Genomic DNA, 11,201 nt, shown 5'->3' with positions numbered 1-11,201 from the left:
ATCTGACCTTTAATGTGAGAAAAATTGTCATTCAATCCCATAAGAAATTGAATAACATGCTGCCTATGTTGATATTCTATAAAGAATTTGACAGCTCCACAACTACAAATTTTCAAGGCCCCACACGTACAGTTTGGAATCTAATTATAGTTAAGAAGTTCATCCCATAGACATTTAAATTTTCTAGTAAACACTTACAGACATCTGATCTTGTGATAATGAAGCCATTTCTTTTTGTAATTGAAAAATCCGTGGGCCATTTCCTTGAGAAAATTGATTCTTCAATTCTTCCCACATCTCTTTAGCAGTAGTAGCATAGATGATTGTTCCAGCAATGTCCTTCGATACAGCATTTAGAATCCAAGATAAGATCATACTGTTGCACCTCTCCCATGTCTCATATAAAGAACTGAAACTAACGGGTTGACTTATTGCTCCATTGATAAATCCCATCTTATTCTTTGCTTTCAATTCAATTTGCATTGATTTACTCCATGTATTGTAATTATCCCTGTGAGGACTTGAGAAACCAAAACAAATCCAGTCGACTCACCATTCTGCAGATGATAAGGATTCTCTGATTGATCAGAGTTTAGGACTTGAAAAAAATTCGAGTTTGTCACCTCATCTTCCATCGCAGCAGTAACAAATGGATGAAACCCTAAATTTTCTTCACTGATACCATGTTACAAATAGAAGAAGGATACAAGAAATGAAACTGAAAAGAATCGAGAAAATCTTTATTGTAAAACCGTGTCCTGCATATTACAAGTAACTCTTCTTTTATATAAGTAAGTAATTGAGGCTATAAAGGTAAAAACTTAGTAACAAACTTAACTAACTGAATTACAGTTAATTGAAGTAATTAATTGAAGATTACTGCAATTAACTCTCTAATAACTTTAGATACTAGTGCTTAGAAATCGGTGGAGGGGGAGCTGTTCATGGACTCTTGCTCCTTTTAGATCTCTCAAACACTAAACTATCGAGAGAGCTCTCTGATTGCTGGAGGCATGTGAGTCATTTATTGGTTCTTAATTTGGCCACCAACGTTTTCTATTGGAAAATACCAAACTCAATGGGCGCCCTAGTTGTTCTTGAGATTCTACATTTGAACAACAATAGTTTTGTCGGAGAGCTTCCATTGTCCTCTTTCAGCATTGCGGTAAATTGAAAACCATTGACGTGGGTCAAAATAAATTGTCTGGAATGGTACCTTCATGGATAGGTGATAGCTTGCCTCGGTTGACTATTCTTATCCTACAATCAAATGGGTTTTATGGAAGTTTGCCTTCTTTAAACAAGATAAGGGGAAGAATTCCTGAGTGCATCAACAATTTGACATCAATGTCTCAGAAACAGAGCACATGTGACACTGTAATTTCTTGTTTAAATTCTTTTTACATGGACCATGCACCATTTGTATGGAAAGGAAGTAAGTGCATGTTCAAGAATTCATTGGGACTTGTAAAGACTATTGATCTTTCAAATAATAAATTACATGGAGAAATTTTGAAGGATTTACAAGTCTTACAGAGTTGGTTTCCTTGAATTTATCAAGAAAGAATTTAACTTGATCAATAATAGTGAAGATTTGTCTCCATCAAAATTTACAGTCTCTTGATCTATCTAGAAATCGGCTTCGTAGAGAAATCCCAACGACATTTCTGACATATGTTTTCTTAGTTATTTGGACTTGTTCAATAACAATTTATTTGTTAAAATCCCAATAGGAACTCAACTGCAGAGCCTCAATGCTTCTGCCTTTATGGGAAACCTGAATTATGTGGTTCTCCACTTCCAAACAAGTGCTCGGGAGATCTTTATCCAGTTTACAATTTCACACCAGAACCCGCAGGAATGTCAACAATCAGGCAAATGATGATGACGGTCTTATAACTCAAGGATTTTATGTTGTCGCAGCCCTTGGGTTTATTGCAGGATTCTGAGGAGTGTGTTGCTCTTTATTGCTCAACCTACGGCACATAACGATGCATCTCACTTCCAATGTTCGAATGATGTTGAGATAGGCTCTACATTACAACAACTGATCTATGTATACTCACGTTACAAAGTAGGGTTACAAACTTTATGGTAAATATTTTACCACACGCTATATGAACATACATGTGTATTAGCATGAATTTATGAGCCATCTTATACTTGCATCAATCTAATTATATCTTAAAAATGTAATCTCTTAGAGTCTTCCTTTGTTTGGTCATGATTTCTCCCACAATATATAGTCCTCCCCAAGCCCCTTTCATCCTGTATCGATAAACTTCTAGTATAACTACAAAGTACACCAAGTTAAGTAGATAGTATTTTCATATATTGTCCAATATTAATACCATGTCAAACAGCAATTAATTAACTATATTACTGTCATTCACATTTACATCTTTTGGTGTTTAGATGGGATTAATTCATGTAGTCTTTGCCTCTTATTTTGTTGAATTTGGATTTAGTGAATCACTTCTACAAATACTATTTAATTGCTCATATCTAAAAAATGAATTGTTATAGTCCTCGCTTTATATTTCTCCCCTCATATTTAATTTCTAACAAGCATCGATGTTTCTATCAAACTAATATTAATTTGAAATTGAAACTCTTAGGTTATTTAAAAATAATATTGTTTCATTAAGAGGCCAATTGTTTAGATAGTGAGATGACATGAGATGATTTAGATAAAAGTTGAATAAAATATTATTAGAATATTATTTATTTAATATTATAATTATTTTAAGATTTAAAAAAGTTGAATTGAGAAAATTGTAATGATAAGATGATATGAGATAGGTTGAGAGTATTTCTCAATCTAAACAACTTCTAAATCTACGTGTTGTTCTTTTACTAGTGAGTGAGGCATCGGGAGATGCTTCATCATTTCAATAAACTAGCCAGTTGTACTTTACTACATCAAGAGTCAAGACTTTGTGTTTATTTTTGCTTGCTCGATTAATTATGCTTTTTAATTTTGATTCAATATATATTGGCTCGCAAGAAGCTTTTAACCCTAAAAGAATGAAGATGATTGTTGTATGTTTTATTCAATTAGAAATTTTAAATCAGGGTTCTCAATGATTGTATGTATGAGATATTTCTTTTTTCTTTGGTTGTTTATATATAGTTATATCTTTTTCCATATTATGGAATTTTCAAGATTATTTTCTTCTTGTATTTTAAAACTATTAAATGTTTTCAATTTTATTTTAATGATATGTCTTTTGCGTAAATAAAGTGAAACCCTTATTGGTGAACTTATTGGCTGATCGATGCCTTCTAATTATTCGTACGGTGACATTTTGGTTAGTTAAAAACTTAACGAGAGATGGATGCATAAAGTGAAGTGTGTTTCATCTCATCTTATTATTATAATTTTATCAAATTTTCACATAAAATATAATATATAATTCAACTTTTTCAAATCTTGAAATAATAATAACATTAAAAATAATATTATAAGAATATTTTATTTAATTTTTAATTTTTATCTTAATTTATCTTATCTTAACTCATTATCTAAATTGCACCTTAGAAGGGAAGGAGGGTGTTGGCATACTGAAGTGTAATCGTAAATCAGATGTATAAGAGGTTAGCAGACATGGGCTCAGAATAAAGTGGGCAATGGGCAAAAGACGTACAGACCATGCTCGCGTTGGAAGTAAGCACTTTAGTGGGTTCAACCCGAAGACACTGGGTTGTGGGCAAAACTGTCTTCGGGTTATTTTAATACGAGTTTGTTCTCCTAATTGTAACCTGTATTTTTTGCCCATTGATTATGCCCATTGTATTATGCCCATTGTATTTTGCCCACAACTCGTATTAAAATAACCCGAAGACAGTTTTGCCCACAACCCAGTGTCTTCGGGTTATTTTAATACGAGTTTGTTCTCCTAATTGTAACCTGTATTTTTTTATTTTTTATTTTTTTTGAAAGATAGACCATTCATTCATTAGATCAAATGTTGAATACAAAGAGAATAATCCTCAATCAAAATGTTTTCATCCAAGCACGATAGAGAATGCTTGGCCAAACAGTGAGCAATAGCATTGTCATTCCTAGAAATATGTTTGATAGACCGGCTGCTGGTCTTTGAGAGAAGTAGTTTGATATTCCTGATTATGAGGTCAACTGAGCTCCAGCTTTCCTCTTGAGTGCTTTACCGCCTTGACTACAGCTAAGGAGTCACCTTCAAGCATGACCTGGTTTAAGCCCAGCTCAGCATAAAAGGATGTTGCTCGCAGGTTATTTTAATACCTGTTTATTCTCCTTATTGTAACCTGTATTTGTTTACTTGTTAAGAGCTCATGGGCTCAAGGGTATTTTTGTATAAGAGCTCATGGGCTTAAGGGTATTTTTGTACTTTAGTTATCATAGTGTAGATATGCGTAGTAAGGGAAGGAGGAAATCATCAGAAATATTTTTTGTACTGTTCTATTATATTGTGGAGGTGCTCCATTCGAAGAGAGCTGTTCTTTTTCGAATCAATACACACACCCCTTACGTACTGATGTTAATTCATAATTCCTTTGTAAATTTGAGCCATCTTTCCTCAAATATGGCGATATTGAGGTAATACCCATATATAAAATGGTCCCTTCGTCCCGATTCTTTAATAATTTTCAACAAAAATGATCTACAAGTACAGTTTGTCACGCTGTTTTATACTAGTTAGTGATAAACACATGTCAAATACATACCATAAGCATTTTCAAAGCTTACAAATGTCCAGTGGCAAAAATTGAAGACTAATAAAAGAAAATAATATAGAAAGTTACAAAAATCATGATTAAATGATTACAACTTAAAAATCAAGACAATGACTTAAAAAGTTAAAATTCAAAGAAAATAAAAATTAAACTTAAAGAATGAAAAAAATTATTATTAGTAACCTAAATTCTTTACAAATAATTAATTAAAATATACCCTACAATTAATATGTAGTTCTTTTTATCCAAGAAAAAAGCGTTTGAAGTCAAAATTTTCTAAAATTTATAAAACATATGTGGGACCCCACGACTTAACTCAAAGAACAAAAGAAGGTCATCATTTTTTAGGTCCTCTCCTGTGGAAGGTAGAGGTTTTCTGCTTAGTCCTGAGACTAAGCTGGTGTCTCTTAGGCGTAAGCTTGTAGAGTTCTGTCTGAACAATGGAGGATGACATCTCACAGAGGTGGTGTAGTCTTAACCTTACTGAAGAAGAGCAACAAGAGCTCCAACTTCCAGAAGATGCAGTCACAGCTACCAAGCTCAGAGGACACCATTGTCTCCTGGCTATGGTCCTCAATGACCGTTATGCTAACAGGGAGGCATTTAAGTCCACTATGTCCAAAGTATGGAACACAGATGGATGGATATCATACAGGGACTTAGGACCCAACAAGTTTCTGCTCGAGTTCCAACTTATTATAGATAAGGAGAAGGTTCTCCAGGGAAGACCCTGGTCCTTTGATCGCCACCTGGTTAGTCTCAAGGAGTTTGAAGGTGTGTTGACCCCAAATGAGGTACAGTTCGACACAGAAATTTTTTGGGTACAAATACATAACCTCCCGTTTGCAGGGATGAACGAGATGGTGGGGAGGAAAGTAGGCGAAACTATAGGCAGGGTGCATCTAGTAGAAGTGGATGACCAGGGATATGGATGGGGGAGCTTCCTTAGAATAAGGGTAGAGGTAAGCATTATTAATCCTCTCAAGAGAGGCAGAATGATCAATCTGGAAGGCAAACAATGCTGGGCTTATTTCAAATATGAACGTCTTCCCACGATGTGTTATAAGTGTGGTTTGTTGAAGCATCCAAACGGCAAGTGTCCTAACTTCAACTTGGCATCTCAACCCCAAGAGCAGTTTGGACCTTGGCTGAGGGCATCTCCTGCCCATCATCATCACCTGGTGAAGAAGTATGGGGGGTCACCTTCTTCCCCTTCACGGGAGTCTCCATCACAAGGTCATAGACACGAGGGAGGAACTCCACAGGGTTGCAATGGCAAGCTTCAGCCACCACCAGAGGAGGAGATCACCTGGCAGGAACCACCAGACAATATCCTACAGTCCAATCTTTTGTCCAGTGAGCATATCAATTCCCCTCCTGCACAGGCCTGCAGCCTGCTACACAGTTCAGAGGCTACCAAGGACAGGGGGAACCAAGAGGTGCAAAGTGGTGTATTTCTGTCCCATCATGGGACAGCAGGTCACAAGTCAGGTCACAAGAGCCAAAAACTTCCTTTTTCTGTGAAAAACTCTTACAGGTTGGTCGAGCAAAGCCTTAAAGTTAAGGCCAAATCCCCAAAGCAATCCTCTCCTGCAAAAGGAAAGGTAAATTCTCCTAGGGGGCAGAAAAGCAAGAAGAGTCCTGTGGGGTGCAAAAGGTCACCCACCAACAGGAGATGGAAACTGAGAGCCCGAGTGGGCCCAAAGAACAACATGGAGCATCTTAAGGATGGGCTGATGTGCCTTGAGCAAATTGACAAAGCCCAGAAAAGGAAGGCCCTGACTGAGACAGGATCTGGTGTTAGGAAAAAACTAAGGTTAGTTGATGAGGAAGGGGGAGAGGTAGTTAGTGCAGGGGCAGTGGCTGCTATGCAGCCCTGCCCACCCTCATGAAAATTCTAAGCTGGAACTGCCGAGGGCTTGGGAACCCTCGGACAGTTCGTGAGCTTCACTCATTGGTGAAGCAAAAGTGCCCCCTAGTAGTGTTCCTATCAGAAACTAAAAGCAGGAGGGAGAGGATGGAACAGACTAGGAACAAACTTGGTTTTGATCAGAGTTTTGTGGTTGACAGTATTGGGAAAGGTGGTGGTTTGGCAATGTTATGGAAAAATGAGGTGAAGGCTCAGCTACAGTCTTACTCCAGGAGTCATATTGCAATAACTGTAACATCTGAGCATGGAGGGCAGCCGTGGCTCCTCTCAGGTTTTTATGGGCACCCAGTAGTGGAGAAAAGGAAAGGAAGTTGGCAACTGTTAAGGATGTTGAAGCCCGAGAACCCCACCCCATGGCTTTGCATGGGGGATTTCAATGAAATCCTTAGTTTGGCTGAGAAGTCAGGTGCTGCCTCTAGGCCTTTCTCTCAGATGGAGAGGTTTAGGGAAGCACTTGATGCATGTGACCTTAGTGACTTGGGTTATAGAGGCTCAAAGTACACTTGGAGCAATAAAAGAGATGGTGGCAACTTCACTAAAGAGAGGTTAGATAGAGCAGTGGGAAATGCAGCTTGGCCATTACTCTACAGCAACTGGGAAGTGCATGTCCTTCCTGTCCTAAACTCTGACCACTCTCCTTTGCTCCTTGTATGTGACAATGGAACAGGTATGTCGAGGAAGGGTCACAAGCTTTTCAGGTATGAAGCTTCCTGGTCCAAAAGAGAAGGCTGCAAGGACACAATAAAAAGAGCCTGGTTGGAAGCTTCCCACAGGGGTCATTCACTCAGATCCATCAACTATGGCCTTGCAAACTGCAAACTCCACCTGGGAAGATGGAGGAGAATTGATACAGTCAGCCAAACCACATTAATCAGGCAGAAGAGTGACAGAATTCGACAGTTGCAGGAATCAAACCAAGGAGACCTTAATGACTCTATAAGGAATTTGCAAAGGGAAGTGGATGCAATGCTGGCAGAAGATGAAATCAAATGGAGACAAAGGTCCAAGCAACTCTGGCTAAAGGAAGGGGACAAGAACTCTAAATATTTCCACAAATGTGCATCCCAAAGAAGGCAAAATAATACCATTAAAGTGGTGAAGAATGAGAGAGGAGAGTATGCCAGGGATCATAGAAGTATATGCTCTTTTTTCCAGAGGTACTATCAGGACCTTTTTAGTTCCTCTCACCCGAGAGGAATTGATGAGGCTCTTCAAGCTGTTGAGCCCATGGTGAACTCTGAGATGAATAGGAATTTACTAGTGGAGTGCACCTTTGAGGAGGTTAAGAATGCAGTTTTTGAGATGCAACCTCTGAGCTCTCCAGGGCCAGATGGTTTTTCTGCTGGATTCTATCAGGACAACTGGGCAGTAGTGGGAGACAAGTTATTCTCAGCAGTGAAGCATTTTTTCTCAACCAGGACAGGAATAGGTGAGGTAAATGACACACACATAGTCTTAATTCCCAAGAAGAAATGCCCAGAATTAGTCACCGAGTACAGGCCCATAAGCCTGTGCAATGTTCTTTACAAAATTGTTGCCAAGGTTTTAGCTAACAGGTTAAAAGCTTTCCTGCCATCCATAATCTCACCAGCACAGAGTGCTTTTGTCCCAGGGCGTTTGATTTCAGATAACATTATAGTGGCATATGAGGCCATGCATTCAATGAAGTACAGGATGAGAAGCAAGAAAGAGGGATATATGGCCTTGAAACTAGACATGAGCAAGGCCTATGACCGTATAGAGTGGGACTTCTTGGAAGCTGTTTTGAGAAAGATGGGTTTTGCTGAAGCATGGTCCAAGCTTATCATGGAATGTGTGACCTCAGTGAGTTACTCCCTCCTTATCAATGGTGAACCCCAAGAGAGCTTCCTCCCAACTAGAGGGCTGAGGCAAGGGGACCCCCTTTCCCCTTACCTCTTCATTCTGTGCTCTGAAGTCCTTGGTGGAATGATGGATAAAGCTGAAGAGAAAGGTTTAGTTACTGGGTTCCCTTTTGCTAGGGGCTCTCTATTGGTTAATCACCTCTTTTTTTCAGACGATAGCCTGCTCTTTTGCAGGGCCAATACACTGGAATGGACCAGATTAATCAAGATCCTCACCATCTATGAACATGCATCTGGTCAGAGGTTAAACATGGACAAAACAGCAATCTTCTTTAGCAAGAACACCAGTGCACAAAACAAAGAAACCATCCTCATTGCAGCTGGAGTTAAGGAAGCAAGGTGTTTTGAGAAGTACCTGGGCCTACCCTCGTATGTAGGAAGGCATAAATTGGCAGCTTTCAGGCCTATCTTGGACTCCATTAGAAACAGGATCCAGAATTGGAAGGTTAAGTTCATGTCTCAGGCAGGGAGAGAAGTTCTGCTAAAATCGATAGTTCAAGCAATCCCAACCTATTGTATGAGCATGTTTAAGCTCCCAAAGGCCATTCTCAAGAATATAAACAAGCTGGTGCAACAGTTCTGGTGGGGAAGCAGAGATGAGAAAGTTAAAACCCAGTGGCTCCCATGGAAAAAGCTTGGACAGACAAAGAGCACAGGGGGACTGGGGTATAGGGACTTTAATGAATTCAATGTGGCCCTTCTAGCAAAGCAGGGCTGGAGAATTATCCAGCAACCTCACTCCCTTGCAGCCAGAGTGCTAAAAGCAAAATACTTCTCAAGAAGTGACTTCATGGGTAGCAAACTAGGCAGCAATGCATCATATCTGTGGAAGAGTTTCATCGAGGCTAAACCAGTACTGGAAGAAGGTCTCTTCTGGAGAATAGGGAATGGGGACTCAGTCTACATAGGGAGAGACAGGTGGATACCCCAACCCTCTTCATATCGGGTCCAATCCCCTCTAAGTGAGAGGCACTCTAGATGGCAAGTGAGTGAATTGATTGACAAGCAACAGATGTCGTGGAACAGGTCATTATTGAGGGAGGTCCTATCGGTGGAGGAAGCCGAGGTTGTCAGCAAGATCCCATTAAGCTTGAGAAGGAGCCCTGACCAACTTATATGGAGACTCACAAAGAATGGACTCTTCACAGTCAAGAGTGCTTATCATCTTCTAGGGGAGATGGAGGTGTGCTTAAAGGGGCAAGCATCCAGCAGAACAAAGAGTACTGATTTCTGGCACAGGCTGTGGAAATTGGGTGTGCCAAATGCTACCAAAATGCTACTCTGGAGAGCTTCTCATGAGTCACTGCCCACAAACCAGAACCTATACAAGAGAAGGATAAGGGAGTCAGCTTTGTGTCCCATATGCACCAGGGATTCAGAGTCGACTACACATGCCTTATGGTCATGTCCCTCAGCTCAAGATGCATGGGGACTTAGCTCGAGAAAACTTCAGAAGGAGAGGGTGGTTGAGTCTCCATTCTCCAGCATAGTGGACCACATGTTTTCAGTACTGGACGAAAATGATATGCCCATCTTCGCATCCATAGTTCACCAATTATGGAGGAGAAGGAATTTATTTGTATTTGAGGGCAGGTATGAGGCCCCTGAGACAGTGGTAAGTACTGCCACCAAGCTGGCACTCGACTACAAGGAAGCAAACAGCACCCAAGTGAGTAGGGACAAATCAGCTACACCATCTGTCCGAAGTTGGTCAGCTCCTCCTCTGCATATTTTCAAGGCAAATTGGGATGCATCGGTAGATAAAGCACAGTGCAAGGTTGGGATAGGGGTGGTGATCAGAGACTGGAATGGGTTTGTAGTTGCCACCCTTAGATCACAAAGGGACCTGCCCCCTGACCCGTTGTTAGCTGAATCTTTTGCTGCTTTGAAAGCTGTCATCCTGTGTAACCAACTGAATCTGCAGGATGTTCTACTCGAGGGGGACTCACTTGGTGTGGTTCAACAGATCAGGGGTGAAGAGCTGAATTGGAGCTGCGCAGGAATGTTTATTCAGGACACCAGATCCTTGCTTAAGTCTATGAAAAGTTGGTCTGTTTTGCACGTGTCTAGGATATGTAATAGTGTTGCCCATTGTTTAGCTAAGGATGCACTTAAACTCTCTGAGGAGAGCATCAGTTTGGAGGGAATCCCCTCTTGTATCCAACATTTGCTAATCTAATTGAATTCCACTTTCAAAAAAAAAAAAAAATAAAACATATGTGAATGATATAGTGGGATAAACGGATGATATGAGTGAACAACATGCATGAAAACGACACCAAGTATATGAATGTGTCCCATATATTTTTTTTCCAATATTAATTCAACTTCTGCTACACGCAAATTGAAACCCCTTTTCCAAGCAAAAACAAAATTTCCAAATAGAATTAATTGCATTGGTCCCTTGGAATTCAAAAATCTCTCTTGTTCCATCTTGCTAAATAGACTTATAGTTGGTTTGTTTTCGCAAATCATTTATTTCATATCATCTCGTTTGATCATTATTAATTTTTTCAAATTTTCTAATAAAATATAATAAACAATTAAAAATTTTTAAATATCAAAATAAAAATAATATTTTAATAATATTTTATTCAACTTTCATCTCATATCATTTCATTATCTTATCTGTGTAACCAATCTTTGCCTTAATTTTGGTTATTTATCTGGCC

This window comes from Carya illinoinensis, chromosome 5 (genome assembly GCF_018687715.1).
Source record: "Carya illinoinensis cultivar Pawnee chromosome 5, C.illinoinensisPawnee_v1, whole genome shotgun sequence".
Lineage (NCBI taxonomy): Eukaryota > Viridiplantae > Streptophyta > Magnoliopsida > Fagales > Juglandaceae > Carya > Carya illinoinensis.
This window is presented reverse-complemented; position numbering follows the sequence as displayed.